General features: G+C 41.1%; 1 long non-coding RNA gene across 1 annotated transcript; it reads left to right on the plus strand.

Moving 5' to 3' along the window:
- The first annotated feature begins 11849 nt into the window (after positions 1-11849).
- LOC134478011 (uncharacterized) lies at positions 11850-16410 on the plus strand. The gene is made up of 2 exons (XR_010050353.1): positions 11850-12285; positions 15818-16410. It is a non-coding gene; the product is annotated as an uncharacterized LOC134478011 (long non-coding RNA).
- The last annotated feature ends 798 nt before the right edge of the window (positions 16411-17208 follow it).

A 17208-nucleotide genomic window follows, 5' to 3' on the forward strand; every position in this document is an offset into this window, starting at 1 on the left:
GTGATATCATTTTCTATCTTATACACTTAAATATACATGCAGTTATATAGTTTAGAGTACTTTCTTTTCCTCTCTTTTGTACCATGACTATTACACATTTTGGGTTTCATTGCTCCCACGGTTCTTATTACTTTTTTGGAAGAGAGTAAAACCAAATGTGACATAACAGAACAGAATCGGTCAAGTCAAAAGTCAAAAGGGTGGACATAATAGATAATGTAAAAACATAATACAGGTGATCAACAATGGTTACCATAATGTCTCCCGCTATCTCTAATAGAATTGCCTATATCATTAGTTATAATACAATTGAACAAAACAGTAAAGAATAAAACCGACAAAACCAAAACATTGGAGACATTGTAGGTCTTCAAAAGTAGCTAAAATGGGAGTTCCCAGTGAGCAATGCCTAAGGAGCTTCCAATGTATACTATAAGTGCGGGCCAGCTACCATGCCTCCGGCTCCTCTGCCACCCATCAAAGGCGTGGGGTCTCTCTAGTTGACTGAGACTCCAAGGTAAAGGGACTGCAGCTCCTTTTCCTCACTCTGCCCCACTCAAACAGCACTATTAACCTGGTCCCACCACCTCCAGATTTTAAGAATTACCGAAAAACAGAAGCAAACAAACAACCCACCAGACTTAGACTAGATAAATTGTTCACTTCAAAAATCTTGGCTGAGTTCTTACCCTGATTCAGGTTTCGTTCTAGGTGCTAGTGGTAAATTTCTCATGCTACACTTGGGCTTGTTATCTAGTTAGGAGAGTTCAACAATAATCAAACAAGTGTATAGTATTTTACATGCTGAAGTAAGTAATACTGTAGGTAGGTAAACTAAAGCAGAGCAGGACAAAACAAAAAGGAGGTAGAAATAGGATGGGAATGAAATATTTTAAATACAGTGACCAGGGGAAAGCTCTGTGATAAATGACATTTGAGTAGAGAACCAAAGAAAGCAAGAGACTAAGTCATGGGGTAACTGGGGAAAGAACATTCTAGATAGGAGATGCTAAATGCAAAGGCCTTTGCATTTGACCTAAGAGAATGGTGACCTCTTTAAGGAGCAGCGTGAAGGACAGGTCAACACGGTAGCTTCTGAAGGAGTTTGTCTCAAAGTGGATGGCATTGGCTTGAACTCAGATGGTGATGGTAACAGAACAGGTCATGATGGGTTTTGAAGACAGAACTTTCAAGATTTCTTAATGTGTATGAGAAGAGTGGAGTGGCAACAGGTTGATGTTGGGAGGAAATCAAGAGTTTTTTTAATATTTATGTAATATTTATGTGGAAATGCAGAGAAGGTAGTTGACCCTGGAGGAGTGAAATTTGGAGGAGATACTAGTTTGGAGCTTTTAGTGTACAAGTTTAGATGAACTTGAGCATAGATACAGGGAGACACAAAGACTGAGCTCTAGACTCCCCAACAATAAGAGCTCAGTGAGAAAGGATCAGCAGAGGAGACTTGGAGGATGCTCAGTAAAGGAGGAGGCGGAAGACAAGAGAGGTCTCGACGCAGAGTGGTGATGCCTTTCAGGGAGACTGAGTCTTGACCCCATGCAAAGCTGTGGAGAAGAGGCCTGGCTGGAGGAAGCAGCCACATGGAGGTAAACAGTGCCGTGCAAGGCAGTAGTTTGTGTGGAGTGCAGGGAGGGATAGAGGCAGGACAGCAGGAAAAGATTTATCATCAACCTGACCAGCCAGTAAGGCAGAAGGTGTAAAGACATGGGGTCGAGGGAGTGTTTCTTCCTGAAGTGAAGATGTTCTTGTCTTGTGTACTGTTTATTTATTTACCACATAGAGAAGACAAGCCTTATTGTAACCACATTAACAAAATGCATGTATGAAAACAGGAAGAAGAAATTTATTGAAGAAACCTTTAATTCTATTATGAAAGCATATAACTTCTACAAACATTTTGGACTTTTTGCTATGCTGTTCAAGCTATTTAGTAACCTATTCTTGAAAATTTAGCAGTATAATCTGAGTATCTTTTACATCAATGTAGATTTATATCATTTTTATTAAATAGCCAACCTCCACTTATTTGAATATACCTAGATTTACTCAGCTCATTTCTTATTATTAAATGTTTAAGTTGTTTTCTTATTTTAATTATTAAAAATACTTCTTTGTACTTGTATCTTTTTGTACCTGTCAAACAATTTTCTTAGCTATATCTATGCACATTTTAAAAAGATGTTTAGTATATGGAAGATAAAATGGATTCGTAAACAACAATATAGGAATCCAAGCAGCCAAATTGATAAATTTGGAGTTTCATTAACTGAGCACAGGACTACTCATATACAGAGCCCCCTGATTCAGGGTCCAAACAAGTGGCCCCAAACTGGAAAGTTCCAGGGTTTTTAAAAGGGAGAATCACAAAAGACATAATGTTGGAATCAATTTAGCTCAAATCTTTCATTAATTTTCAGTTGGCACACCTGTATCCTGCTTCTTTTGTTGAGCAGGTTAATTTTTCTCTGGTAGGTACAACTCATTCTGCTTTTCTCATGGGACTTGTACCCTGAGTAACTTTCCATTTTTCTGAGTCAAATACAGGGCACTAGTTAAATGTGGGGCTCAAGATGGCTTCAGTTATGCTAAGTCACAGCTGAAGACAATTCTAATGTTTTGTATTTTATTTTCCAAAATTAAAAAATGGCAGTGTGAGAAGTTCTTCATGACTACTATCAAACTGAAAGTTAAAAAGTCTTCAGCTGGGTATGGTGGTACACCTGTAACCTCAGCTCTCAGGAGGCTGAGGCAGGAAAATCACTCGAGTTCCAGGCCAGCCTGGGCCACAAAGTGAGCTCAAGGCCAGCCTGAACTGCATAGTGAAACCCTGCCTCAAAAAGATAGAAAGAAAGAAAGAAAGAAAGAAAGAAAGAAAGAAAGAAAGAAAGAAAGAAAGAAAGAAAGAAAAAAAGAAAGAAAGAAAGAAAGAAAGAAAGAAAAAGGAAAGTCTTCAAGTTTTTAAGTTTAGAAATTAAGGTGAAGCTAAAGGCTACAAGGTTTTAAATTATAAGAACTCACAAGCCCAACTCTTTCCTTTTATACTGGAATCCAGCGATCCCTTAACACTCCCCTCTTTTATTTTCAAAACTAAAAATGATTTCTTCATGAAGAGGTAATGCCCAGGTCTTTGAAAATAAGGTTTTCTTTGAGTGGTCTTGCTGGTGTCTTTGGTTCTTCGTGTGTGTGTGTGTGTGTGTGTGTGTGTGTGTGTGTGTAGACATGGGGTGGGGTGGGGGAGTGAAGCATATAAAACCCCTGCTAACTCCAAACCAGAGAATAAAACCCCTAACTGCCTAGCTTTTATTTGTGGGGGTAAGGGAGAACAATCCCCTTTGTTTCTTTAGAAAAGTCTAGAGTAGGGGCTGGGGATTTAGCTCAGTGGTATAGGCACCTGCCTTGCAAGCAGGTAGTCATGAGTTCGATCCCTGGTACTGATAAAAAAAAAAAAAAAGTCTAGAGTAAAGAGAGCAAAACAAAACGGTCAGAATTAGTATTAGGTGAACTCATCTTGCTACATGTAAGTTCCTCCCATACCCCATGTCAGGTCAGAGCTGGAGTCCAGTGCTGACGTAGGTGGAAGCTGAGAGAAATGGTGGGAGGTACAGAGGGGCATCCGGGTGCATGCAGGAGTGTCCACCGGCCCTACCACTGCAGTGTGTGTGGATTCCTGGGTTCTAAAAGTGGAAGGAGGCACTGGGACCCCAACTTCCTTTCTGCTTGAGGTCTGTTTCTGATATTCCTTATAGACGGTCACCACATCTCTACTTTGTCCTGTCCAACCACTGAGCAAGCTGTACCTGTAACAGCTGTCATCGTCCTGGTAAATCTTCTCTGAAGCAATAAGCCAGGCCACAAGCTCTCAGGCGACATCGCTGTTGTCATCAGTACCCATCTTAGAGTGACACTCAGAACTGGACACAGCGCTCCCCGAGAGGTCTGCCCACAGATCACTAAAACTCTTGTTCTTCTCCAACCCAGACTTTTCTACTGCATTACAACTGCCCAGAGTGCATTCGTCTGCCCAGTGGGAATGCACTGATTTTGTGCCAAAGACTTGCAAATATTTTTCAAATAAACAGTTCTCAGATCCAGCTTTCTTTTATTTTATGCTTATGTAAGTACTTTTCTAAACACAGAATTTTATAGTTATCCATGCTAAATTTCATCTTGGTTTTTGTACTGTGTCAGCCAATTGAGTTTTTTCTTTTTTTTAAGGTCTTTCATTATTTTTTTATGAGAGTGATATATTTATTATTGTAAAAGTATAAAATAGGAATAAAATGAAAATTAACAATTTTACCATGCTACCCACTAGAATAGGTCAATATAGGCAGACATAGTGGTGCACACCTGTAATCTCAGCACTCAGGAGGCCGAGGCAGGAGGAGGGTCACGAGTTTGAAGCCAACTTAAGCTACCTAGTGAGTTCCAGGCCAGTGTGAACTACACACCGAGAACCTGTTTCAAAAAAGAAAAAAAAATTGACCTTTATGAATACTTTCCAGAACCACAAATACATCTTTTCAAATTATAAATAAGTTTCTGTACGTAAATGATTCGTAGAGGTCAATTTTAGACTTATTCTTATATCTGGTGTCTTTACTATTCCTTTTAGCTCAGAGTCAGTTAGGTTCAGAGCTTCGTTATTTTTGTATATGTTCTTGGTGAAATATTTTATAGGACGGGCAAGAACAGAACTCTGTTAACACAGCTTTCAGCACAACACTTACTGGTTAAAGCCTTTTTCTACAGGTTAAAGATACACAGATTTGCACTCTGAGTTCAGTTTTTTGTGTTATTCTGATGGGCAGCATGAGGAGCTCTATCTGCTGATTATGATAATCGCTGTGTAGTCTGCAGATATTCCACACAAAATCTCATGACTCCCCAGTGTCAGGTTTCACAATAAATTGATGACTTGTGGCTCCTAAACCTCTTCATGTCACTATCCAGCTTCTTTCAGAAACAGTCATTTGCCTGTCTCCTGGTTTCAGGCACTTTTCTCATTCCTTCTGATTTCTAAAAAATCAACAGCAGCAGCTCCTGCTGAAATCCCCTGGCTTGTGTCTTTTACACCCTGGGATTGAATTCCTCCAGATCAGAAGAACTGAAATCTTTACAGAGGTCTCCTGTTCTCGTGCTGTCCTGGCCCCCACCTTAGACTTCAATCGCCTTTTAAAAGTGTTTGTTCTGTACTTTCAGGTTTGAAGATCTTTCGCTTTCATAGAGAAAAGGGGTGCACACTGAGAATTGTAAAGCAGTTCTTACTTCCCTGTCTGTCATCCATTAGAGCCTGAGCCTTAGTACCCTGTTCCAGCCATTTCTGTCGTGGTCCTAGTCAACAAGAGGGCATTTTTTATAAGCTTTGATTTTTTTTCTTGGCTTAGATGTTCAACCAGTACCTTTACTTTTTCTGCACCAATCTTTCTTTTTCTCCTAGTAATGTACTATTCTCTAATCCTGTATCACCGACCTTTTATAATCTGATGTCACTGTCATGGTCATTAGCTACTCATTGGCTTCCTTACATTTCTGTCTCTTTTTCTTTAAAGTCTTTTCTCTAAAGTAATTTTTAAAAATAATATTTTTGGATCTTTTTGGGTAGAGTCTTGGGCTCCTCTCCTTTTATGGACTGTAGTTTTCTCAGTATACTTATCACTGCCTTGAATATTTAAAATCCCAGACAGACACCTTATGCCCTTTTCTCCTTAGGGGATAAACTTATTAGGTACCTAGCACTTGAAACAGACTACAGCTCAGAACTTGGAAAAGCCAAAGTTAATGAGGCTTCAAAAGTCCTCTTGGTAGGAATTAATCTGTCCTATGCCAAGAAGTCCTAAAATGGAGAGTCTGTTTAATCAACCTCAGTTAGGTCAGATGTGTGTCCCGTGACTAAGGCAAGTCAGAAGCTCTGATCTACATGCCCAATAAAATGACATTCCATGGCAGGGTGATTATGCCCCTGGCGGAACGAGGCTACAGTTAGCCATGGTGAATAAGTCCCCGACTTATGAACACGCAGGCTGTGAACTGTGGCAGGTATACAGTATGAGACTCACCATCATCACATAAAAAAGAATCTGCCTTACAAAGAGTTCTCCTGGGGCAGAACTCAGGGACTTACTGTAGAGAAGGACAATAGATGCCCACTATAGCAACTGTCCCCCAAGGTTCGGTTCACTCCAATTGGATTATTAAATTGTACCTTTTTTGCTTATATGTAAGTGTTGATTATATTACCTTTATTGATCCATGTGCTTCTGAGAAAAGATATTATTACCAAAGGACACTGGGAATTTGAGATGCTTTACTGTTAATGAGGTGAGACTGTTAGCAGGTATCAGGAATAGACGTCCAAGGTACAACAGGTACCTCTGTGCCAGTTTTAACAGTGCCTCTTACATTTTATTACATGGGACTCCAAACTGTTAAGAAAAGAGTTTTGACAAATGAATGCATCTACCGCGTATTAAAATATTGAATTACTTTAGAAATCATATTTTATGCTTATTATAGAACCATTGGGAATCATAAATATTGTTCCTGAGCTTTTCCAGTACTCACTCCTGAAAATTCTTGATTTCCTCTTGAAACTATTATTTGTGCCCTCGGCTCCTGCAAAGGAGCTCATTAAGCACTGTCTGTAGTCTGACTCGGCTTTCATCACATCTGATACACTCCATGGTATTTGACTTTGTAATTTTTGTTAGATCTTTTGCTTCCTCCCCATCATTTCAGAGTCTTCATCAGTCCTTGTCCTATGAAGTGAGTTCCCTCAAGGCTTCATGAGTGGCTGGCCACAACCTCTGCCAGGAACTTATCTCACGTAGTGGACCATCAGCCATGTAGCCAGTCACTCTTGCCTCATGGTCATCTTTTCCAGAAATAGGATTTTCAGCAAGAAGGATTTGTAAAATGTTATACTGCCTTCTCAAATTTCCTATCGGGAATGAGAGATGGGTATAACTTTCTTTTGAGTTTATCTTTTATTTCTGTGTGAGCACACGGACATATGGGAGTTGCCTAAGGGCAAACTCTTCAAATATTTCCAATGGATAGCATTGTTCTGAATTTACACATTACCTCCATATCCTCACTACAGATAAGTTCCACACAACACAACTTCCACCTAGACTATCAGTGGGCACATAGATACTGCAGGACTAAGAATGACTCTTTAAAAAATTGTAACCCGTCTTAGAGACTATTCCATATCAGTGCACAAAGAACTTGTTTTTCCCAGCATGTAGTATTCCACTGTATAGAGGTAGTCTGTTAGGCAGCTTTATGTTCCTATAAAAATACCCAAGCCAACTAACTTAGGAAGACAAAAGGGTTATTTTGGCTTGCAGTTTGGGAATTTCAGTTCATTTATGTCAGTTGGCTCCATTGCTTTGGGTTTGGGATAAGACAACTCATCATGGCAGCAGTGCATGGGCTGCCCGCTCATCTCATAACTGGATGTGAAAGAGAGATAGAAAATAACTGGATTCCCAATTTTCCCTGCCCCCAGGGACTCAAGTCCTTCTAGGCCCCACCTCCATACCTCCCAATGGACCTGAACTGTGGATTAAATCTTTAATACATGGGCTTTGGGGGCCTGGTCTGACCCAAATTATAGCAAGGAGATGTAGTGATTTATTTAGACAATCCCCTGTGGCTAGCTATTTAATTTTTTTGTATTTCAAAACATGTTTTAAGATACATATGTGTACAGTCATCTTTGCACAGAAGTGCATGCATAAGCATAGAGCTAATCCTTAAAAGTGTAATTGTTGACATCCACGCTTTTCACTCGTAATCTATGCTGATCTGTAAGAGTTGCCTCATCTTCTATGTGCTGTTTACACAGCTCTGGCTCTCACCTGAGTGCTGGAACCTCTATCTACTGTGAACTGTCTAGAAAACCCACAATATTCATTGAACAACTGGTGCTCTGTTCAAACTCAGAGAAAATACCTGAAAATACTGTGGGTGAGTCTAATAAAGAAATTCAAATACAGTTATTTAAACAAGCCTATATCACTGTGTCCTATGTACATGTCAAGTTAATAAAACTTCTGAAACATTGTGATAAGATATTGTGAATGAGTCAGAAGAAATAAAAGATGTGGTCTTTACTCCTCAGGAGCTGGAAATCAACCCTACCCACCAGATGGGACATAGAAGGGCTGAATCCTGTCATTTGGATCTTTCTCACTGATACAGCTCCAGTACCAGAAGAGAAACTCCCTGAGCCCCATGAGAATGTATGTTGGTCAGCTTCTCAGTGCTGTGACGAAATACTTGAGAAAAACAATGTAAAGGAGGAAAAGTTTGTTCTTGGTCACAGCTTCAGAGGTTTAAATCCAAGCTATCTGGTTTTATTGCTTTGGGATTGTGATGAGAACATCATGGCAAAAGAGCTGTGGAAACGGCTGTTTACTCATGGAGCCGGGAGGGAGGGCGGGAAGGAGAGAGAGAGAGAGAGAAGAGGGAGAGAGAGAGAGATACAAGTCAGAGCAGAAAAGACTGGGGACCAGATATAGTTCCCAAGGTCACACTTCCATGATCCACTGTCTTGAATTAAGCTCCATGTCCTGTTTCTATCACATTCTAATCTAAAACCTCAGAGTATGAACTCTCATAAATGAATTAATAAATCTGGAAGTTAGGGTCCCCAAGATCCACTCACTTTCCAAAAATCTATCAGATACCAAGTCTTCAATACAATGAGTCTTTTGGAAGGATATGTTGTTTCCCAGCTATAACAGACTGTGAATATGCTCTTGGGTTCTCTCTCTTTCTCTGTCTCTGCCTCTCTTTATCTCTCTCTCTCTCTCTCCATACACATGTGCACGTGTATGCACACATGCAGATATACATGCTGTCTTAGTTACTTTTTTCTCATTGCTGAGACAAAATACCCGATACCCAAAATGAAGGAAGGAAAGGCTTATTTATCTCACAGTTCATGGAGGTTTCAGCTCGTAATCAGTTGGCTCTGAGGTGGAGTGTCATGGCACAGGGGCTACAGTACACTGCAGCAGAATACTGCAGAGCAGAAAGAACAAAAGAGGGAAGAAAGCCGCTTCTCCTCCCTTATTCCTGACCTGACCTAGGATAGGTGCAGCACCCGCATCCCAAGCCCAGCGCTAGACAATGAAATGAACCAATCACAAACCCTAGATTCAGACACCTCCACAAAGGCTGTCACCCCATGTCCGGATGAGACTTTGGAGAGACATCCAGACACAAACCATAAACCATTCTTTTTCTGGAGATGAAAAACAACAAGTGATATGTATATATATATTCAAATAAATGAGTAACTATTTATTTAAAATTTTTATTATAATAAAATTCACATTGCCACTAACCTTCAAAATATTCTCTTTCATTTCAAACATACTTATCTCATTGTTTTTACTACTTTCTGAAGCAGTTTTGGAAGTCCTCTTTTTTGAGTGTCTTACAAGGTATGATCAAAAATACTGTGAATGCTGTTGTTGAGTGCCCTCTAACTGAAAGACAGCTTCATAAAAGCATTATAATACCCTCACAAATTTCTGGCTCTTCCTCAAAGTCTAAATGACCATGAAAAGTAAATGTTTTGAGTCAGTTCAGGGCATGGAGCCAAAAGATGTGAATGAAGACCTCCAGAACCGCCTCAGAAAGTGGCGAGAATGATAGGATAAGTATGCTTGAAGCAAGGGGGAGAACTTAGAGGGGGGTTAATAGCAATGTGTCTTTTTAGTTTTTATTTATTTTTATTTTTTAGAGACAGGATCTCGCTATATAGCCCAGGTTGGCCTCGAACCCATGGCAATCCTCCTGCTTCTTCTTGCTGGAATTATAGGCGTGCGCTGCCATGCTTGACTGGAACTTGTCTTTTACTGCAACACATTTTTAAAAGTCTAAACATTTGCTGTATTTGTCAATCACACCTCATATACATTGTGAGTGGAAGACATTGTTTGAATGATTTGGGTCCCACTGTCACCATATAGTCCTGAATCCTGAGTGGGTGTCGGCCTTTGTTTTCACAGAAATCTCATATGCAGTTAAGTGTATCTAGTGTTTTAGTGGCTTTCAAACTATTTTGACCATGACCAACAGTGAGAAAATCACTAAAATGTAATCCATTCAGATGTTGTTCAATGTCTATATATTTTTAAAAGCCTCACCAAAAGCACTTATCATGCCTAACACTCTCTGATGCTATTCTAATCTGTTCCAGTGTGTAAACATACTGGCCTCTGTCTGCTTGATTTCTTTTTCTTTTTTTTTTTTTAGATCAAAACCTTCTCATCTTTATTATTTATTTTCAGCTTTTTTCAAATCCATTTTATTCAAGGATAAAAAGAAAGAAAAAGAAAAGGAAAGAGGAAGAGAAAGAAGAGGAGAAGGAGGAAGAGGAGGAGGAGAAAGAAAAAGAAAAGAAGGAGGAGGAGGAGAAGAAGAAGAAGAAGACGACAAAATTTTCAAAACACATCAATCAGGGGCAACAATGGTACATACAATTGTGCATTGTCATTCCCAAATCAGTCACTCAGTGCACAAGACATCTGCATTCAATTGTCCAAACAATACCAGCACAGATCTTTCTCTTCAGCAAACTCAGAGAAATCAGTAGTACAACTATCTCAACTGTATATATATACATATATATACACATATATATACATATATATGTATATATATATATATGTATACAAACACACATATATATGTTTTGTCTTTCAGCGGGTCACACTAATGAAACAATATGATGTTTACAGTGTGTCTTATTTATTTCACTATTGAATATGTTCTCAAGTTGCATCCATTTACCTATAAAAGTCTCCAGTTTATCCTTCTTTATGGCTGAGTAGTAATTCATTGTATAAAAATGTTACATCTTTTTTATCCATTCCTCAGCCAGTGGCCATTTAGATTTTTCCAAGATCTGGCTATTATAAACTGTGCTGCTATAAACATGGGTGCACATATATTACTGTGGTACAATGCTTTTAATTCATTTTGCCCACTTGATTTCATGATCCATTAATGAATGGATCACAACTTGTTTTCTCAGACATTCCATCATTGATGTTACCCCACAGGCCTGAGGTACCACTCAGCTCTTTGCTTCTGCACTAAAGATGTTAAAAGCTATTGCTCTCTGCTTGCTAAATTTGTCCTTCCTTTGAAAGTTAAAAGCTACCCCAGATAAGTGTACTGGAAGCAGCATTAATCTGAGGCTTTCTCAGAAGCCAGCACTAATGCGCTGTCATTTGGAGCCTGCTGGGGATATCAGCAAGAGCACCTGGCACTGCCAATCTGCTTGACAGGCTGTCACAGTTGGAGGAGGGCTTTCCCTTTAGCTGCCCTCTGACGCAGCTCCGTGAAGGAATGCAAATGTCTGTGAACCTGGCCAGGAAACCTTGTCCCTGTTCCTGCAGCTGGTGTCCCTGCCACTGCGAAGAGCACATTGCCAGCGGGGGTTGTCTGGGGAGTGGCCAGACTATTGGGCAGAGGAGGGTGACCTCTTCCCAAGGTCAAGCCCCTACCACACAGTAATGTCCTCACACTTGTGTTTAGCTCTGTACAGGGAGACAGGGAGGGAACTGACATAGTTTATGAGTCATGTGAGTGTCCGGCCCTGGTCTGGCTGTATTCTTATGTATTCACTGAGGTAAGTGTAAGAGCTCAAATACTGAGTGCTTGCTTCACATTAGGAATTTACAAGTATTATCCTATTTCAGTCTCATAACTCTATAAGGTAGTCACCACGTGACTTCCAGTTTGGCATCTGGGGAAGCTGAAGCCAAGAGAGACAGAGGATAAATTCCCAGGGTTACACAGCTAGTGTGAAACACATCCAGGACCAGAGCCTGTTCTTATTATGGTCATCCTGTATTCTCTCTGCATTATAGACGGGAAATCGGCTCAGGAGGATTAATCTGTGAGTTCCAGGCTCCACAGCTAACAGGTGGTGAAGCCCGGATCCATGAGGAGTCTTTCCTGATGCCAGCACTTCGCTCCCTTATTAGAACTGCTCCACCCTGCTGGCCCTCAGCTCCACTGTGCCTGCAGCAATATAAGGGGGAAAGTGGTTGTTGTAAGCGTGCAAGTCGGATGGCAAGCCTACAGATAGAGAAATATGCGTTGTGGTGTTAACTCTCTCTACAGGCCTACTGGGGGTGGAAGGTGAACAGAGAGCATCTCTGATGAACTATTCTGTAACTGCAGACAAATATGCAAGCTCATGGACTCTTTTGAGCTCCCCAAGGACCAAAACAATAGGTATGAGTGTTTGAAATCTTGACTATAAATGTAAGACTTGAATCTTACTGTCTTCTTGAACCATATACCTTATAAGAGGCCAAGAGAAATGTCATATTTCATTGCTTAAATACATAGAAAATTACACAACTCTTAGGATACTGAGTACTCAAGTCTTTCTCCACTGTTACGTTATAAAGCCCTAAGAAAGGAATTTCTAATGCCAGGGAAGACATTTAAGATGTGAGAGAGGGCAGAAGTATCTGGACTGGCAACTGAAGGCATCTCAGCCATCACTGTAGTGGTGGTTAATACTGTATCTAGTTGTTTTATGGGAGTACAATTCTAAAAGCACTGCCTCAACAGAAACTTTATAATGCTTATACTTTGGGAACTTTATACATCACTGATGCATTAAGCTGCTGTTTTTTAATGTGATCATTTCAGTGGCAGAGTGGCCTACTGATAGTGACCTCAGAAGCTCCAGGTTGTGATAAGACAAAGCGGTGGCTATGTCTGCCCAGACCATTCAGTGTCTCCAGAGCCAACTTAGCTCAGCGCCTGCTGCATGGCAGGTGGCGTGGTATTGTTGATTTTCTTGTTTCGATTTCAAACAGAAAAGTTACAGGTAGCAAATTCTACAGACACAAATTTAGGGCTAAATATGAAGGTTTTGGTGACCCAAAATATGGTGACCCATATTTTCAGGGGCTAAGTCTAGGCTTTGATCACTAACTGACTCACATGAAAACTACATTAGCCTCCATGACTCTCTCTAAACAAATAAGCAAAAGCTCCCCAGGGCTACTTTGTTTGTTACCTTGCTTGCTTTTTGAAGTTTTACAGGTTAACATTTGCAAGCTTGGACCCATAGTGCCATCCACATGGAAGATGGACAAGTACTAGGAAAGACTCAGCTTCAGCTTCTTTAGTACAAATTTAATTAAGGTCAGTCAAGGGCATGGTCAGCCTGCTGCAGCTATTAGGTCATCTCACAAAGGAAGGTCAAGGGGAAGCAGAATCAAGGGCCAAAAAAAAAAAAGAATGAAAAAACAGAAGAAAATATGTTAACTGGAATAAAGGCTTCTGTACCAAACCCATGCAGGTCCTGGTCCTTCTAGGATTCAAAGTATAAAACAATAGCAAAATAACAGGAATAAGAGCCACACAGATCGCTGGGGAGAGTAGATCCAGGTCATCCTTTGTTTTCATTCCTGTGTTCATGAGAAGCAACAGGGAGATTACAAAATTAATATGGGTCTCAGCATTAACAGCTGAATAGACAAGGATTCTAAATGATTTCATTCCAGACTGTAAGCATGATGAGAGACCACGTCACACCCATTAGGGCCGCATTTACTAAAACGTTGAGAGTAACTGTTGCTGAGGGTGGGAGAGAGTGGAGCCCTTGTGCACTGCGTGGGGAAAGGTAAACTGATGTGGTTTCTGTGGAAAATGGCTTAGTAGTATCTCAAAAAACTAAAGACAGACTACCTCACTCAGCAATTCCACTTCTAAGTTATAACCAGAATTGAAATACAAAGGGTTGAAAATTGGGACTTGGATACTATTTTCAGTGGTTTGGTTTGGTTTTTGAGTCAGGGTCTCACTATGCAGTTCAGGCTGGCCTAGATTCAGTGTGAGCCCCTGGCTGGGTTCAAACTCAGTGATCCTCCTGCCTCAGCCTCCGAAGTACGGGGATTATAGGTGTGCGCCACTATGCCTGGCTGGATGCTCTTTTCAATAGCCAAATGTCCACAGATGGATAAGTGGTTGAACAAAAGCTGATGTGTCTATACAATGGAATATTATTTGGCAATAAAAAGGAATGGCATTCTGTCACAGGCTACAACGTAGACATTGGAAACATTATACTAAGTGTATTATGCCAGACGCAAATGATATACTGTGAGATGCCACCTACGTGAGGTACCCCAATTTGGAGTTAAGGAGTAGAGTAGGACTTATTAAGGGTTCAGGGAAGTGAGAATGAGTTATTGTTTCACAGTTTCTCTTTGAGATGAGCAAACATATTAGAAATGAAAAGTGCCAATGGTTGTACAAGGCCACCAATTAATGTCATGAATTTAAAACTAAAGGTAATTAAAATGGCATGTTTTATGATTTGCATAGTTTACTATCATAAAAATAGATCGCAGCAAACTGTGAATATGCAGTAGTAATGATGGGCACCGAGTTGCACAGCCAGACTCCAGCTCCCACACTCCCCGGGGTGCAGGTCTCCTGGCACGGGGCTGCCCACCGGGGTCTGCTGGTGTCGCTGGCCTGGAGCAGCTGCTGACAGTGGGAGCTGCACTCCCCCGCCCAATCTGCCTGGGGCTTGGGAGGTGGGAATCAGCCAGCTGTCAGGCTCTGTGGATTCTTCCAAGCAAGCTGGAAGTTTGGGAAGGTGCTGTCCCTAGCTCCATGGTCACAACCTCACTTTGCTCCTGCTGATAACTACATTTTGCTGAATAAACACTTCTTAAATCATTGTAAGCCCTTTGATCAATCATAAAAGATTGCATGATTATGTGTCCTCTCTGGGGGACAGGTCTCTGGGATCTGACTCACACTGCTATTCTGGAAGTCCTCTCCCGTCCCCAGACTCTTTCTCATAGAATTTTAATGGATCATGGTGGGAAAGATGTGTAGTTCTGAATAGCACACAGTCCCTTGAAGGCAAATTCATGGATCCGCCTTAGACTCTTCTGACAGTGTTCTGGAGAGGAGCACAGAGAGCAACAAGAATTGCTGAAGGCCAGTGCTGACCACTATAGCCCGTGCCCACAAAGCTAACAGGGAGAATAAGGCAAAGCACTTGAGAAGATAACCTCGAGATTAGAAGCTAGGAAAGTAAGGGCCCAAACATAGTGGGGGCACCTGGACCCCTTGCAAACCCAGTCTAGTGAAATCCACACAAGCACCAGTATCTTCATCCAAGGCTTCAGATGCAGACTTCTGAGGGAACCTGAGCCTGGGGCAGCGCCTGCTTCTGAGAGAGGCATTATGTTTGATAGCTGTTTATGGATTGTCCCCTGGGAGGCTGACATTGTGATGGTCTAAATTACTGTAGAACTTTGCTTTAATTTTTGCTTTTTCTTCTCGTAAGGGCTATGCCATGGCTAGCGATTTCATGTTTATTTTCCATTAGTTTTTATGGTGTTGAAGAAGCAACTTACTCAACACAGTATGTCCAGACACTTTCAAAACCACAGCTGGGGGTTTTAAATATCACTGACTCAGGTAATAAGGGAAAGGAGGTGGATTTTTTTTTTCATTAGACTTGCTACAGATTGGAAGAGAAGCTCTCTTTCAAGAATAATAAATGACAAAAGAATTGTTTCCCTAAAGCTAGAATGATTAATAAATTTTACTTCATCTATCCCCTCATGTGACACAAGGTTGGAGACTTTTATTATTACTGCTTTCTAGAAGAAGAAACAAAATTATTTAGCAGCAGGCTTGCTAGGATGAATTGCTACATTAAAACCAATATCCTTGTAGTTCTTCTAAATATGCCTGAATGTATCTATCCATTTTCCTCCCACAGGTCATTTATTTGTTAAGATCTGCTCTGTGAAAAAACTCACACTTCATATGTCAAACACCAGTTAAAAAGGCTTCTTCAGGTACGGTGCCAGAAGTCTTGACAGCCCTCCCTTTCACGTTGCCTCTGTGATTTCTGCCAATCCTGCCACTCCTGCACCTCTCAGCCACCTTGCCCAAGCACAGTCTGAATAGCAAGAAGCCCTGTACTTGGATGTATTGTCTGGGTCAAGCTCAGAGTGTGTTCTTGTGTTTCTTTCATCGTGGGATAAAGATGGAGGGCAGAGGTCAGGGGAAGCATGTCCAAGAGATAAAGGGCAAATGGAGATCTTTGATTCAAAGCCTGCGGCTCCTTCACTTTCTCTGACATAGAAATCCTATTCATCCCACACTTCCTACCACAAATCACTTTGGTACAACCTGACAATACAGCAGATACACAAGAACTTTTCCCACATCATATTACAAACACAGCCACCCTCTCCGGGGAACATCAGAGAAACTTCTGCGCTCCCACTTCCCCTCCATTTGTTTGAAGGATCAAGAGAACATAGCTCCATTTTCAACAAAAATTAAAAAGGAAAATCATGAAAAGAGCCAGCCTCCTCTCTTTTTTTTTCTCTCCTAATATATTGTTGCATCTGGGGAAGAGGAAACAGTGAGCGCCACTGATACTGAGTCCTCCGGGACTCCTGAGGGTCACTCCCCAGCTATCACAGGAGCTGGTCCTCCTCCGCCCGCCTGCAGAGGGAGTTTGTAATGCACGTGGAAGTTATACTGAGCTCTGCTTGGGGGGGGGGGGGGGGAATGGGGAGGAGGGAATCCAAACAAATAATTAAATAAAAAGGAAAATCTAAAAGTGCCACCCACAGCCTCAGGGAACCAGGCTGTGTTTGCACCTGAGGTTTCACAGGGCTTGCAAGATTTTAGCTTTTAAGGCTTTGGAAATTTGAGAAAGGAGATTTGAAAAAATATTAGCCATTTTCCTGCTGGTCTCCGCAGGCTGGCTAAGAACTGTGTGTTCCTTAAGGGCAGGGACAAATTCCTTCCACATGTTTTTGTTTTTGTTTCTTCTTGAGGTGTTGTCAATAGTGCCCTAGGCCAACTGACTCTGGAAGTTGTAACTTGACAGCATCTTGTTAATTCTGTACCGTGGCTACATAAACTGCACTGGATCGGATTTTCCAGAAAACTGGACCATCGCCCTTGGAGAATTATGTTTTTTAAAATAGAAATGTGTTTGTACAGGATTTAGTTCATGCATATGTTAGAGATGATTAATTCACTTTTAACAATGCAAGTTCAGGATCACGAACCCAGTACTGCACTGCTAGATCATGAGTCACCCCGGGAGCTATGGATGCAGAGGACACCGTAGCCTCACCGCACGGTCTT

The sequence above is a fragment of the Cavia porcellus genome, unplaced genomic scaffold, assembly GCF_034190915.1.
Source record: "Cavia porcellus strain 051 isolate PalLab524CR breed Dunkin Hartley unplaced genomic scaffold, mCavPor4.1 scaffold_11, whole genome shotgun sequence".
Lineage (NCBI taxonomy): Eukaryota > Metazoa > Chordata > Mammalia > Rodentia > Caviidae > Cavia > Cavia porcellus.